We start from the raw sequence: 16,975 nt of genomic DNA, 5'->3' as shown, positions 1-16,975 counted from the left end.
ATACTGCACGAGGTTTCTTGATTTTCAGAGCTGCTGTCACTCCTTTCTGCGGCCAAGTGCTTACTGCTGCAGCTTAGTCTCTACAGAAATAACCTAGTGTCAGAAACGTTTTGGTGTGATGCTAGACTAAATGAGACATGTCAGTAACCTCCTGCCTGTCATCGTCCCTACCCCTTGCACAAAGAGGGCTTAGCCTTGTCTTCAGATTTGCTATTTGCTCCAGGTAAGGATTCAGACATTTCTCATACCTTCAGCTCTCACTGTTCAGATTGGAGCTTTCAGGTGTCTAACAGCTTTCAGAAAGCTGCTTTTCACACACCCAGGGAGCAGCCACACTTTGTAGTATCACACCTGCCAGCATGGCTCTTGCTCTGGAGTTGAGTGACCTGGCCCTGAACTGGTGACATTGATGGATCTTTTCTTTTTCTTTAGTTGCTGCTTTCTCATCCCTTTCTTCCTTCCACAGTAAAAGGAACAAGTGAAAAATTGGCTTCCTCAGGCTGAGGTGAAACCACATTGAATTTACTGGTGGCTTGCTCAGCTGCAACCCCACAATGTGCATGGCGCTTGGAGAAAAAGTGCTTTTAGCCTGTCCTGCTGGAACCCCTCCCAAAATGCTGTGGCTGTTGGGGGGAACTGCACAACCAACTCAATTCAAAGGGAAATGATAACATTTTAAAACATTTGAATACTCAGTTGTTTTTCTTGAAACTACTTTAATGAAACAAACAATGAAAAAACAAATTCATTATTGCTATTTTGCAGTAGCCCAGCAGGCTGAGATTTGGCATCTGTACATGACAGAAAGCGTAGCAGAGGGACCAGCTGCCTGAACCCTGCCTTGGGAAGGATGGTTTGAAAATGCAGGGACAGTTCAGGTGCTGTTTCCACCTTCAGCCTGTCCAATCATTGCCAAAAGGCATGTTAGCACCAAATGACGATAACATTGTAGTACTTGGACAGAAGGAATTTGACCAAGGACAACTACTCTAGTCACATAGAGATAGGACCAGAACAACTTTTTGACCAATCCTAAACTAAACTTATACTCCAAAAAGGTGTTAAAAGGCCTAATTAACTTGAATATTGCACTGAAAGTGGAAAGCATTACGTAATTGCAAATTATTTTTAGACAATGAACGCTTGGTTCTTAACATGTAATTTTTCCTATCTGAAGACTAGCACATACACTTTTTTCTAATTTTCTAAAATAAATCCTACCTCAAGAGTGAAAGTAAAATCTGATTAAATACACTGTCAGAGAGGGGAGAGAGCATGCCTGATCCATATATGTTTCTTGAATTTACCTTTCATGTATCAACAGCTGAGGTGGAGAATCATTGGGGTCATGGGACAAAACTACCTCTTGTCTTTTCTCATGTGAAATGACATCCAGGAGACAGTAACAAACCTTTTCCTCAGCAACTCCTATCTTAGTTGCTTTTCTTATACATGGGTGTTCCCCTTGGCCCAGCTCACAGTTTCAGCTTGTACAGTGGTAATCTCTTGGTGGGGTTTGGTCTTTTATACACACTTAATCCAGGACTGTGTGGCTACAGATGCTTTGTTTAGGTTGTTTTTGTCAACGAGTTCAACCTCTGGAGAAATGAACTTCATGTGTTTCTTCCAGTCATTCTTCCCTGGCAGCAGCAAGGGGACAACTTGGAGTTTACAGGCCCAAAGCTTTGTTGCTAGTTGATCTGAAAGACATGCAGCAGCACAAAAGCTCAGACTTGTTTAAAGGACAAATAATACTGCAAATAAGTCCTGCAGATATTTGAAATTTTTCTTTCACCTTGCTCTTAAAGTTGTTGTAGTCTGACCTAAGCAGTCATGGTCATCCATGTAGGGTGGGATGGGACTGTTATCCTTGAGGTCCGTACATGCCTTTCTGCTCTAAATCTAATGGCTTTAAATTGGGTCTCCGCTCCTTGATGAGGAATGGTTGATGAGGAATATTGTTTGTTCTATCTGAGAGCTGGCAGAACCTCTTCAAGGATGGTTGTTGTCACAATGTGCAGGAGCTACATCTTCTGGCTCTACCAGAAGGTCTCATGGCATTGCAGCAATTGCTGGAGAAGGAAGAGTTTCCTCACTCTGACTGCTTGTGCCTGTGGTTTGCAACATGTTCCTGTTTCTTCCCTTGAAGGATTTGCTGTTGGTAGCAAGACGAGTAACTAAGCTTTGCTTAGAGACTTAGAGGAACATGAAGACTGCTTCTCAGTTAGCATCTTAAGCATTTGAAAATAAGGAAAAACAGCAGATGCAAACAGATAAGCACGCTCTATTGCCTAAGGTTTTAGAATTATTTCAGTTGATTTAATAAATTGCTGCTTGGTCAGCTGTTGCTATAACTGATGAGCTAGTTCCATCTTTCAGGTACATACTTTTACTGTTCAGAAAAGAATACGCAGTTTAGTTGACAATATTGCTGGAGATCCATTTTGTTAATTACCATAACTCTTCAATATCTATTAGGGCTGTTTTCCCCTGCCAGAAAGAATAAATTAATTGATACAAAATGCATACAGTTGGATCCAGTATTAGTAAAAAAATATTGTCAATTCAAAAAGGATTAGATTCTTGCTTCCTCTTCAAACAAACATATATCACATCTTCTGATTAAAAAGGAAAAAGAAGAAATGTACTGAAATATTTTCAACATGAGTCTTGGAAGCATCAGTCAGCTATTGTCCGAAGTCAGAAGGACCTCTACTGTGTGTCCTTCCTACACAGCAGGCCCGCTTTCAATAAAAGCTATATAAAGCCAGGAAGCCCTTCAGACGGCAGCAACCCTGACTGAGACCCTGGAGATTCAATTTTTGGAGAACTTCACTGCCTGTCTTGATGTTTTACAGTTCCCCGTCCAGACTCAGATTTTCAGTTTGAAGTTGTGGCCTGGAAACTATATAAATCTTTCAGGCTCAGTGCTTCTTTGTGCATTTTTGGGGTACCCAAAAAGTTATCACTGCAACTGAAAAAGCCCCCTACAGACCCCAGTCTCAATCCATCTGTACTTGCACAAATTCTCCACAACTGGAGTGTTTTACTGAATGAAATGTTTTATGTTTGTGCTGTAGAATCTCATTGCCATTCAGTTTTGTGCTTGTGTGGTACTTACACAAAATTCAAAGAGTTCTTAGGAAAATGACTGTTTGTACTTAAATACAGAATATGCTTTTTCAAACGTATAATTAAAACCAAGATATTTCCCGCAAGTGCATTGAAATCCATGTGCCCAAACTCCAGGCTAGATCCCTGTCACATTTCAGGTTTGTGTTAAAACCACTTTTTAATTTAAAAGTCTGTTTTCTATTATGCTCTATGCATGTTTATCTTACATGAAAACTGGAGTTTTAGGGGTGTCATTTGCTTAAGACTGGCAAGGGAAAAAAATAATTTGAGAATAAATAATACCCAAATAATTCCAATCTGAAGAGTGAAGAAAAAGAGCCTCTGGTATTGTAACTGCTGTGCACTTTTGATTCACCGGCTACAACGAACAATTCATTCATGTCCTTTGGGAAAAACATAGTTGGAAAATTTCACGTGTTCCTGACCTTTGGTTCATAATAAAGTGAGCCTCTACTTCACAGACTCTGGAAAATATATGAAGTCTTCATCAAAAAAAAAAGGAATGCTCAGGAGACATGGAGGTGAGCTCCACTGAAAACCTGAGATCTGCAATTAGTTCCACCAGTGATAAAACTGGTAAAACACACAGTGTAGAAAAGGCTCAGGTTTTTCTGTATACTAATACTATCTTAAGAGAGACATCACTAGTAGAAGATTAAGCATACAGTTTCCTCAGTATAATTTTAAGGTGGGGGATTAGATTTCCTTCTAACTCATATCTATTTATGGCTAAACACAGTTGAACATAAGTTTATTTCCAAGGAAAAATGTTAAACAACAATACAAGGTTGTAAATGTGGTGAGCATTCGATGTAACAAATGCTTGTTTATAAACCAAGACTGTACATTGGGAATTTTCTCCTGACAGTTCAGTGCTTTGCATCAAAGTCACATCTTCTGAAAATTAACATCAAAGTAATTCAGCTCATTATGGTGGTGTTTCAGTGAAGAGAGTCTGCTACGTCTCTGTAAATTAAAATGGAATAACTGTTATCAATTTTATATTGACTATATTACAATTATATTGTAAACTGTGTGATGCAATGTAGAGAAATGTTTAAGCAGATGCAAAAGATGTCTGTCTTAAAAAGACAAGAAGTTAGTTTTACTTTCCTGTTATGATATTTAACAAATAATGAAACTACCATAAGTACAGCACTTTAAGGAAAGTAGAGAGTCCACAGCACGGTCCTGAAAACAATGAAGGACTTAATCAGTCCTATATAGCATTTTCTTTAGTTAGACAAAATGCCCAGTCAAGGACTTCATGAAACAGTAACAAATCTTATAAGATGACAATAAGCAGACTTTGGCTCTCTGTGGGTACTATAAGCCAGATTATATTTTTAACAAATTTTGATCTTTCTGGAGAAGACTTCAAGACCCGTGGATGTTTTGAGGTCCTGAGGACATCTGCAAAATGATTGCAATATGTATGTTTTATATATACTTATAGTTATGTATATACAAATAAAATTGTTAGCTTTTTTTATACATAGTTCACATATAAAAATGAGTGAATTTTGAGAGGTGACTAGCTTTTTATTTGATTGAAAACTGCTTCAGTGCTGCTGAAATGCTCTGGGGTTTGTGTGTTTTGGGTTTTTTTTCCTGAAATATAATGTGATCTTTACATATTTTTTCAGTTTAGTTTCAAAAGTCCGTCAATACACAAGTACAAGAGTTACCCATTGATACTAGTGGAGATTCTCGTGTAGCAAGATACTACTGACTCATAATCGTGACCTCCCAGTAACAGCCTCGGTTTGCTATTTTGTAATCTTGTACTTATTTTATGATTGGAAGATCAAATAAAACTGTAAACATAAGCATGACTCATTTTATAGTCATATTCTCCAAAAGATGCTTACCCAGTATTTTTAAATGCTTGCTATTTTATGCTTCTATTTCCTGGAGATATTTAGAGAAATAATTAGAACTAGGAAGATGCAAAGCTACTACTTTTATTAATAATGCAAGAAATTGTGACATCCAACAACTTGTACACAGTTACTTAGAGCATCAAAAAGTCCAAAAGCACTCTATAGGTTTTACATGAATATTATTTTCTTGAAAGCTTTAATATTGTGGATTTTCAGCCAATCAAGTTCTCTCAAACTATTACTATACACTCAGATAAAAAAATAACAAATGTGTAAACTTTGCATGAACTAAAGTTTTTTTTTCCTCTATTTTGTATATGTCTATGCATTTTTCTGTCAAATACATGCTTTGCATTACAGTATATTCTTTATTCTAGTCACTGAAATATAACCTTCATGATCAATACAGCATCAGTCTTTTAGTCGCTTTGACTGCTTAGTTACCCTCATTGGCAATTCTGAGCACACACTAATCCACATCATCTACTGAGGTTTTCCAACCCTGCAGATGGAAAATTCTATTGAATAATACTAAATACTATTACAAAAGAGACAAAACCAACTGAAACCTAACCTTTAGAATTGCAAGCCTTTAAAACACAGCTAGTAATTTTGAGCATTTTTTGCCTACATAACTTTTGTGAATTTTTACTTTTTCATCAGTAACATGCACAATCTGGCACAATACGATAAAATGGTAAGCAAGTCCACCAGGAAATCATTTCAGTGATTTTTCTGAATGTTGCAAACTGCTTTACTGGCTGTAAGGAAACTTATTTCATTGAAAGGATTTTCTTACATCCTGTTTCTATGAATTGCTATGTGGCAGGCAGGCTTCACTTTGCTGGAGCTTTGTGTGTCCACAGGGATGTGCCCACACAGAATCACGCGAGGTACCATGCCCTAGAAAAGCAATAATCCGAAGAATGTCTTTCTGCTTGTAACCCTACCGTTAAGTGGTTATTGTTTCTCAAATAAACACAAAAAGAGGAAATGCATCCCATCTTTCTTGCTCTTTTTAAGGACTATTCTGCAATCTTCAGATCAAATGTGCTTGTACAAAATATTTAAAATAAAACATGATTATCCATCATACCTTCTAGCCTAATTTCATTCAGTGTTTACTGATGATGCAAGCTGACATCCACAGTAACTGAGGACTAAGTTTAGCCTCTAAACATGCATGTTGCATGCAGTTTTTGCAGTATTTCCTGCAGACATGTATTTGCCTTGACTTAGAGGGATGTAATCTGTTCAGTCTGGCTAAGATGTACATGCAGTTTCTACGATACTGGAACAGAAGATGATCTGTGGCAGCACCTCCAGGCTACGGTGCAGATCTATGTGTGCAGTGCTGCTGCTGCCCGCCAGCCATGCTCCTCCAGCCCCTGGCACTGCAGGTGCCTGTGCTAGCCCTAGCCCTTCCTTTGGCACCGAGAGAACATGCTGTTGCTTCACCGATATATCCCATAGGGTATCTCACAGGTGGGAAAGCTAATGCAGAAACGTTGGTCCAAATATTAATTTCGCCCAAGGTGGAAGGGAATCGTTTTCACATTGATTTAATTTTAGGCTAAAGAAAAGTGATTTTTCATCTCCTTCTATTGCACTTGGACACAATGCAGACATTATTTCAAACCCCTAAAGACAGGCTAAGTTATTAGTCAGATCCAAAACATTCTTCCCTTTTTAATTTCTCCTCCAGCTGGCAGCATGCTGCTTTCAGTAGAAACCCCCAACCTCTTTCTTACTGCCTTTGCTGGTGGACATTTCCCACATTTCTGCAGAGCTCTGTGGCCACAGTGCCACCGGTCCCCACTTGAGCTTCTCCCTCCCCACTCCCCAGTTCTGTACCTCTGCTCTTTGGTGGTACTCAGGCCCACAGTACTTCTGTATCTGGCTGTTGGGGACAAGTGTGTCCCCTTTACAGCAGATGTGACTAATTCCTAGCTTTTATGTTATGCTTTCCATACACTGATTTGTGCTTTAAAAAAGGCATTAACAGCGTTCAATAGATGAGGAGAGGGAAACATTCAAAAGCTAAAGGATTTTTCCAAGTGTCTGATATAAACAGAGATGTAGATCTCCAAAATTCAAGTACCCCAACCCAGCTTGGACCAAGCTGCTGTCTTACTGTTTTCCTTCTTGCAAAACATCTTTATTCCTATTCGCAGACTTAAAACAAAGTGATGAGCTATTGACTGCAACAAAGCCAGTGGCTGGGATAGTAATAAATCTTCCATGCCATACTGCTGCCTCTGAAATGAGAAACTAAAGATGACACGTCTCTCATTACTTTGTGTTGTTTCTTATATAATTTATGAATCTACATTCCATGTGTTTTGAGTCATAAATGTGATCTGCATCTGTATGTGACATAAGGCATTCAAAGGACAGTTCCCAATAATGTTGTTAGTCATTTATGTGCAGAGTTACAGTAAATAACAATTGATGTGAAATATGTAGTGTCATAATAAACACGATGGTGAGCTAAGGTTACTTATACTGAGGATGCCGAGACTACTGGCAATGAGGTGCACTGATAAGGAGCTACATCAGGCACTGGGGACCAGGGTTCACGGGTTCTTTGCAGACTCCCAACCTCTTGCTATTGCTAAAACAAAACACACTTAAGGTAAAACACTACAGTAAAATTATTTTGATACTTCTGTTACAATAAATTTTAAGAGCTCTGTCTAGATAAAATAATATCTGGTCTGCACTCCATTAAAGCTACTGAGAAGCAGCTCCATGTAATGCAAGCCAATTAATCCAATGAAAATGTGGACATGTCTCATACACTGGTAAATATGAACACAATGCCTCCAACCAGGGCAATTTTTCACCAGATTCAGAGACTGGTCTCAGCATTCTCTCTAACTGCCTCCTTAAACCCACACAGGAGCACTAAGAGCCTGAACTTTTCTTTTAGGGTGCACTTGTGTATCGAGGTATGTGGGGTACCAACCACTGCAGGATGAAATACTCTCTCTCCATAAGGCGTCTAGCATAGCAAGGAGCCTCACCAGGTTTCTGAACTGTAGAAACCACAGGAATCAATTTTCACTCTTAAACCAGAACTAAAATGCTACTTTTTAATTTCTGAAAAACACTGTAAGTCAATTCTGCTTTAAATTACACTCACATGAATCTATAGAAACTCAAGGGCTGATCCTGCAGTTTCTGGTCTTTCCTGAGGTCCATTGGGAACCTCCTCTTTATAGAGCCGTGCCAGTGCCCAGCAAAGGTACTGTTTATTTCCCATGCCACACAAGATGTGTTTAAAAGGTCAGCTGAAAGTGAAAATACCTGTATGTGACTTCTCCAGTGCTGCTTACAATATTTATCGGTACTTGATAAAGGTATTGCCCAGATCTTCCCCGGTGCTAACCTTTCAGCAAGTGCACAACAAGTCTAGAGTTTGTGTATTTTGGGATTTCATTGCAAACATTTAGCTCAGTCTATAATATATTATAAATATTTCTCAACACAGACAGCAGCACTGTATATTTCCACCATGCCTCCATGGTACAGAAATAAGCATTCTACAGAGAGGTAAACTACAAACGCAATATTAAAGGATTTATCTAAATCCACACAGCAAATCAGTATCAAGGGCTAGGAGGAAGGCAGGAGGTCCCAGGTGCCAGCTCCTCGCTTGCTTGACCAGCTCAATAGCAAGCACTCATCTATCCTTTTTTATGTAATTATGGAAAAACCATTGCAGCAGTTTTTGATGTCATCTACACTTGCTATTCTGGTAACAATATCCACCAGGAAAGGAATATGATCTTCCACAAGGAACATCTCTCCTTAATACACCCAGCCCCAGTCATCCATATTTCAGCCATAATACATGACCAAATTAGATATAACCTCTGATCACGGTTTTCAAAACTGACTTTAATAACTTGTGATATAATAATATGTCACATTTCACAAGATCTTTAGAAGGTGAATAATCAGAAATGTGTACCAAATTAACCATCAAAAAACCTAGTCATCTCCCAAAATAGTTATACTTAAAAATCTTGGCTTCTGATCTTAGTTTTATATTGTCAGCCTATTACTTTAGCCTTCTTTGCAAAGCATGTGGGAATCACCTAGAGGCATCAAATCCAATCTATGCACATCACTTCGAACGCATTTTTTATTTTCTCTGCCATCCTCCAAAATGAGGCCATCAGCCAGGTTCATTACTGCAGATATAATACATCTCTTCTGAGTTTAAAAAAATCCACAAAATTAATAGAAATGGATTCATGCATATTTTCAGAACTTCTCTGTCTAGTAGCAGTTTCTCTTTTCCTGCCCTTCCTGAGCCTGTATTTAATCCACTTTAGGACTTTTCTCAAATTAAACTTTTTTTCTTCAAAAACAACTTGTTATTGATGCAAAAAAGTAATTGAGAGCCTCCTCTGAAAAGCTTGCTTGAGGATTTGGGATGTACCCTCTCTCCCAAACACAATAAACTGCAATCTCCTCTTATTGCTCTGCTATGTGCATATCCAGGCTACTGAAGCAGATAGTAAACACTGCTTTTTTTTGCTTTTTTTGCTTTTTTTTAATTATATGCTAGAGGGAATAGTCTTTAAGAGCCTGCACTTGGCTCCCACTTTTCTACTCAAGAAGTGTTGTAGAAGTACTTGTTCTTTTCAGTTCCATTTAAAAAAATGTTTTCTAGGGTGTTCTCTCAAAAAAAGAAATAGAAACTTTAGTTCATATTTTTCAAAAATATCTGATTCGGGCAACTCAGCTTAAGAAGTGAAGACGACATCTAGTGATTTCAGAGATAGATTTTTTCATGAGCTAGGAAGTAATGAAACTAGCCACCAGCATCGCATGGGGCACCACTTGGCTTTCAGCTTTCAGATACTCACCAGTCACTCAACCAGAAGAGAACTTAAAAGCCTTAAAATATTACTAACTTCTCCTTGAAGAAGCTAGATGCTGCCTCCTGACAAATATACAACACTTATTTGTTTATTCTCAAAATCTGAATTAGTGTTTAAATTTTTTGTCATCAAGTCACTGTGCTCATTTAGGCGACCCTGCCCAACCCAGAGAGCTCTTCTGTTCTTTGGACCAGCTCCAGCTACTGTCTGCAATGAATCTACATTTTGCCAGTATCTCCCTCTTCCAGAATTCAACAAATCATCTGATACAAACAGGGCTGTGTCTTCACTACTCACCTTATGCCTGCCTGCTCAGACTCTGCAGTATATTGTTTAATCAGTGACTGTCATCCTCTGTCCAGCTTTATGTTCCCAGCGTCAGACTCTTCTCTATTGATTTATGCTTTGGGCACTTCCATTCACTAGACATAAGGATTTTTGTGATGTTTTCATTGTAATAAACTAAGGCTACAAAGATATAAATTTCTAAATTAATGTTGCGGATGATTTAGCAGGGGCCTGGTCCTCTGAAGTCATTAAGAATGTGGGAAAATTTCCAGTGACTTCCTCATATGTCAGATCACAGGCATGGATGCATTTTTTTCCCCCTCCTTATCTGATGAAAATTTCACTTTACAAATGTAGTTTGCATCTTAAACTCAGAAGTTTCATTCCAAGGTAACCGGTGAATTTACACCTCTATCAAATGCATTCTGTGCCCAGGAGTGACATATCAGTCAGTAAGTGCCTGAATCACAAGTCCACCACAACGAACAGTAACCAGCTATGGGAGGTCTGGGATCTTGTTTAAATGAACAATGTCACAATATTCAGACAAACTTAAACAAAAAATCTATGCTCCATCAGAAGCAATATTCTTCAAGCGCAATCACAAAAGCCAACAATTTCAAACGCTGAGAATATTTTCTACATGAGAAATATGATGCCAAGGGATTAATTTCATGGTGAATGTGACATGCATTTATTCAGACACTGGACATGGATGTCTGCTATGAATCCATGGGCCTGTGAATTGGCTTTCTAAGCTTTTTGAGCTTAGGCTACTAAAAAGCGTACTGTTATTTAAGACAGTCATTGTAAAAATGAATACTGCTAATTTGCATGAGGGATAATGGGGAGTTATTCTATCAGATATGGTAATGGGCATTGCTTTGAAGAAGGATATATTTGAAGTTAAGATTGACTTCACTAGTACTTACCTGTAAATGAACACATACAGCCGATTCACGCTTGAGCACTGACTCCTTACCACCTGCAAATAATGCTAACGCTAATGTGTGGATCATCACGGAAACACAATACACTTTAAACCTTTAAATGTTATCATGCTGACACAATATCTGATTTAAATGTTAGTTCTCCTAACCGTTACAGAGCTAGAAGGTTATAACCAGTTTGAGGGGTACCAAACTTACTGGGTATCAGCTGCATAGCTCTAGAGTTTGGGACTTCCTGAACATTTGAGTTTTCTTTACATATTACAAGGAGTTGCAAAATTAAGAATTGGAAACTAGGCCAGAATGCAAGCAACTTGTCATCTGGAAGGTTTCAGCGTTGCAGCTTTTTTCCAAACATCTATTTATCTCCAGTAGTGCATTCCCCTGTTTGGGGTCTCTCCGCCCAGCCCACCTTGGCACCAGGAAACCTGGAAAACATTTTGCAGAGAATCATAATTTTAAGTTTTTCTTGTTCCCTGATTTAGCTGTGAAAAGAAACAGGCAAATTTAAAGACATCCACCCACTCCAAGCACATTAATTATAGGTACTAAAAATCAGCCAATAATGAAGGTAAGAAAGAAATTGAATGCATTAACAGCTTAACAATGTTCATCCTTTTAACGTTTACCCACACCTGCAGGTGTGTACAGCACGTGCTTTGTCTTCACAGTGGCTAAGTTGAGCATACTAACACCATGACTCTGCCAGCAAGCGTTCATTTATATATGTATATTATGCTGCCATACCTGTCCTATGCACATACAGCTTTTCAGCCTGTATGCACATTTTATGTTTCATGCACAAATAAACAGATGAAAACCTGTTTGTATGCACTCCTTCAAGGACCGTTATATTATTCAAGACTACAGATGCTGCACAAAACCTAAAAAAAAAAAAAAAATCAGGTCATTGAGACCATTCTCCTGACACTGCAGTGACATTCTTCCTGTGGAAAAAAAAAAAGGATCTGTAAAAGAGTCAAACTTCAGAAAAATCACCTTCTTTCTGGTGTTAACCAGGCCCAGCAGCCAAGGACCTGCCCGTACGCAGATGAATGCTAGCATGCCAACTAAAGCAGCATGTTTGGACTTTTTTCCCCTTCTTCTCTCCATGATTGGTTATTCAATTTTACTGTCACTTCATCAATTTGGCTACACATAGTATTACTTTTGGTTTCAGTGTTGCATGTCACTGAAAAAGCAAAGTAACTGCAATTTTCTCAAGGTTCTACTATTCCCACTCTTTCATTTTCCCAGAACTATTACTTTTAGTAATGACAAAGTAGACAGCAACAAAGATTATGAATTCAGTCATAGTTTGCGTTTGGAATAATGTAATAACAGGAGTAAATTGTCTGATATTCATTCAAAAGGATTATGCATTCACAAGCCCCTGTTGATTACACCCACACTTCTTGGCAATGGAAGCCCAGTTTTGGAACTTTAAGCCCTTTACCAGCAATACTTCTGTTATTCTTTCTTTCAGTACTTCATTCCTTTACATATTATCCATCCTTTATTTCTTCCTTAATGTAGTCAATTACCGAAGTGATAGAACACGTAATATCTTTTATTAGAAAAAATGATACAGATAGACAAAATTTTTGAGCACAGATAATAAAACCTTCATGCGCCTGAGTGTTTTTTCCTCCATAATACCAGCAATATTAAAGATACTATTTTTTCCCTACAAACAAAATTTACACGAACCAAAGCACATAAAAGTTAGCACATTTTTTGTAATGAAAGAGGAAAAAAATTGCTCTGATTTATTAGTAGAAAGCCTTGTCAAAAAAATGTTTTCTTCTAAATCAGTATTATTTTCAGAAAGCTTCTCTATGCTTCAAAAAGGAGTTTTCTTAAGCTGAAATATATGTTTTCTTAAGATGAAAACAGTTGAAAAGATTTTTGGTTTGCAGCAACATTCAACGAGTCACATTTTTTTCAGCTACCAAATAATCATAAAAAAAAAAAAATCAGGTTAAGGATTTTGTATTCCAATTAAAAGCAGACATTTTTTAGTGGAAAATTTTTGAAGATGAAAAATCTTCAGCCAATAAATCACTATCTTAACCGTTCAGAACTTAATCCTTTTCCAGCAGGGCCTAACACTGTCATCTGAATACCAAATATCCAGACCTGTCAATGATTTATTACCATAGGTCAGCATTTTGGTAAGCTAATAATTATTTTGATACTAATAATTTAAGTTCTTGTTTGTTTAACTTTTACATAATTCTTAAAATCCCTTCGCTACAGAAAGAAGAAATACTAGTAACATACTTTTTCCATGTTTTATATATATGCAATGGTCCATTAAATAGAGTATCTGCACATCTAAAAACACACATTTTACTCATAATATTTTTATACAATAGGAAATTTTCGCTGTCTTCCCGATGGAGACAGGAAATTGGGAACAGAAGCTTAGTTCCAGTTAAATTCTAATTAATTTTAAATATCTAAATGTTTAGATACAGCACAATCACCCAAAGCTCCAGGTAAGATTAATGGGTGGGATAGACCTCTCCCGGGGAATGTTTTGCTCTGTTTAAGACAGGAACCTCTTAAGATCACTTTCCTTTCCCATATGCTACTTGGGGAACAAATGGCATCTCATTAAAGTAGGATGAGACCGTACCAAAATGATTTACAGAGGGAAGAGGAGGAAAAATGAAGACTTTGTCAGAGGAAAAATTGGTAGGCGTCTCTTATATTCCAGATATGACCTTGGTGGTCAGTACTTGCTTATTTGTTAATAAAATGTATTATATAGAGTTTTATCATTATTATTATTGTGAAAATATCTCTATTTTATTTTGTTTATTTTTACACAATATTCTTTTATAAGAGTTTATCACATCTTTAGCAATAAAGCAGTGAGATTTCAGGTCCCCACTCAGGAAAGCACTTATCACCTGCTTACCCATAAGCTATAAGTCGCTGCTGTCTTTGAGGTGAGCTTTGCTGATTCAGGATGGTGTTTTGAATGAAAGGCTGCATCTCTCCAGGATTACACACCTTCCATAAACATGACCTCCATGGACAGGGAATGCAAATTTTGGGGAGAGGCTGAACAGCATTGAAGCGCCTTATGGCTCAGGAGAGACACCATGAAAGAATAAGCAGACATTCCCATCTAAATGCCAGCAATAGTCATAACGAGAATATCTTTGTGCTCTGTCCTGGCCATAAAACTGCCACGGCTTCCCTGATGGCTGCTGTCTCTGCTCATTGCCTTCCTTTATAACCATCACAACTGCAGCTTTGTGAGCTCAGCCACTGCATCCAAAGAGCCACATCTAACATTATACTGTCTTTTTCTTTTTTTTTTTTTTTTTTTTGTTCTTTTTTGTTAACATCAGTACTCGGCTCCAAAGCTGCTCAGTCATTAAGTGCTTTACAACAGATAATTGTTCTTTGGAACCGGCCTTTGAGACATCTTGTTTTCACATGAATTGTAGGAGCCTAATTCCTGTAAATTCATAGTGTATTCTAATAGGCTGCCACTGTCCTTTTACTTAACAATTACATTAAGGATTGGTTTAAGCAGGATTTGGTGAAGGGAACTTTTCTTAGGGAATTTGTGTTTGCCTGGTTTGGGTTTTTTTTCAACACACAAGGACAGAAGCAGATTTTAGGTCTGTGTAGAAGCTCAGGCAGAAGTTGAATAGGAGCCGAGGGAGCCCTTGTCCTTGTGAGTTAACAGCCCATCCATGGGCCAGGCAATACAAGCACCCCCAGAGATCATCACATAGCAATGGCTTCAGCTCTCTGCATTCCCAGGGGAAGAAAATCACCAGCTGGGTGAAGAGGGAGAAGATGATTGCCACATACAGGGTCAAGCTCCCCACCAGCTCTGAGCAGCCCAAGCACTTTGCTGGGCTGATGCCAGCTCACACTAGCTGAGAAGCTGGGCTTATTCATCTTCATTTTTAAACTTATTTAACAGCATACTAATGGCTGCATGGAAAGCCCTCCAGAGAAACTGCTACACCAGCAGGTACCAAACATCTTTGAATCATCTCCCCAGTGCAGGGATATGAGCGCTGCTGTGCTGAGAGCAGCGGAGCTGCAATGATTTATGCCAGTGGTGCCTTAGGCACCTACGTGCTTTAGGTCATGTAATTTATTCAGATGTCTGTCTATAGCAACAATATGATTTTGTGTGTCTGATCCTCAAAACACATTGTTCCTTTCCTAAATATGATGAGGCATGGCAAAATTCAACTATATAGAAGGCAGGGTTGGTTTATTGTTTCTTTAGAACAATGGTGCAAGTAGCCCGGTTCATTATAGACTAAATTCATCCTGCAAGAAAGATTGCTACAGAGTACGAGGAGATTTACAAACTTCATCATTCCTTTACTGGCTTCATTTTGTGGGCTTCTTGTATGAATGGCTGCTTCCCCGAGGATATGGACGTCTAGGCATCTTCTTTAACAAGTGACATCAGAAAAACTTATTTCCCAAAGTCTCCAGATGCTCAGCAAAGCAGCGGCCCTCTGAGCTTTGTGATACACTGTGCTCAAATTCCAGTGCATCTTGCTGAAAAAAATTAGCCATTTGAAGATGATGTTCCTGTGTGTGCCCCAGAGACACTGTATTCAAGTGGTTAGCCTGACATTAGGCCTGCATGAGTTAATTAAAAAATAATCATTTTTTTTCTGCTCCCCTTCTGATTGTCTTCATTCAGGCAAATATGCTGAAATCACAAAACCAGCAAAAGGATTTTTTTAACCAGAAGATAGCATATGAATTCAGCATATTTTCTCTATAAAAATATAACGTGTATGGAAATGACCTATTTTCTTGAACAGACAGCTATATATCACACAAAGTTTCACTGTAACATTTATGCAAAAGAGATTGGGAAGCACTTTCCCATAAGGTGCTTATTTCCTCCAGATGAAATAATAAGGCAAAGAATAATCAAGAAGCTTAAAAGAAATATTTCACTCAATATCATATGCTTTAAGCCCCTGTGTATTTGTTTTGATTTCCGTGATTATTTCATGTTTGTTTGTCTTCTGCCTTAAAGGAAGCAAAGGACTTCAAAAGAAATAATCCATTCTCCCCCTTTTCTTTTCTGATCACACTACAGTTTGCAAACGATGGCAAATTGGCAGCATGACAGATCCACACTGCTCTAATAACCATGGAAGCGTAGGCCTGTTCGGTGTTGGAGGCAGAAAGACATTTCCCTGCAGCGGCACCAGCCCCGAGCGTGTTGTGCCTGTCCCCACACGTGGTCAGAGTGGGACAGGGGCTCTGCCGCACAGGAGCCAAAATCATTGTGACAAATCTATGTTACCATGACCTGCATTTATTCCAGCACAACACGGGCAATTCAGTGATCAGCAATCATTCAGGGCAGGCGGCTTAGGGGATGCTCACGGAGATCATTACTTTGCAGCTTTTCCTTTGAACTGCAGCGTATTACAGTGCGTTATTCCAGGGGCTGAGCCGGTTCCAGCTCAAATCAGGGGCAAAACTCAGAGTAGCAATCAGCAACACAAAATCAAAACCCTTGCCAATACCCAGCAACTGCATGAAGGTCTTATCAATAGGAAGATGCTATAATCATAGAATACATAACTAGCAAATCATTTTTAGGCTCACTTTTATTACAAAATTACAATTTCAGTTAATAGCTGCACAACTACAAGATTGTTTTAATGTCAGCGCTTAATGAAACACTCCAATCTGATTCAACCCCACTGAAGTCAAGTGCAAAATTCACCCTGATATGAGTGGGTTTCCAGCTGAGAAATTCTTTGAGCTTATCATGAATTAAGGTACAGGTTGTTCTGATGATGAAGCA

This window comes from Nipponia nippon, unplaced genomic scaffold (assembly GCF_047370975.1).
Source record: "Nipponia nippon isolate SJK-2023a ecotype South Korea unplaced genomic scaffold, ASM4737097v1 scaffold_7, whole genome shotgun sequence".
Taxonomy (NCBI): domain Eukaryota; kingdom Metazoa; phylum Chordata; class Aves; order Pelecaniformes; family Threskiornithidae; genus Nipponia; species Nipponia nippon.
The sequence above is the reverse complement of the archived record's forward strand: the minus strand, read 5'-3'. Positions refer to the sequence as shown.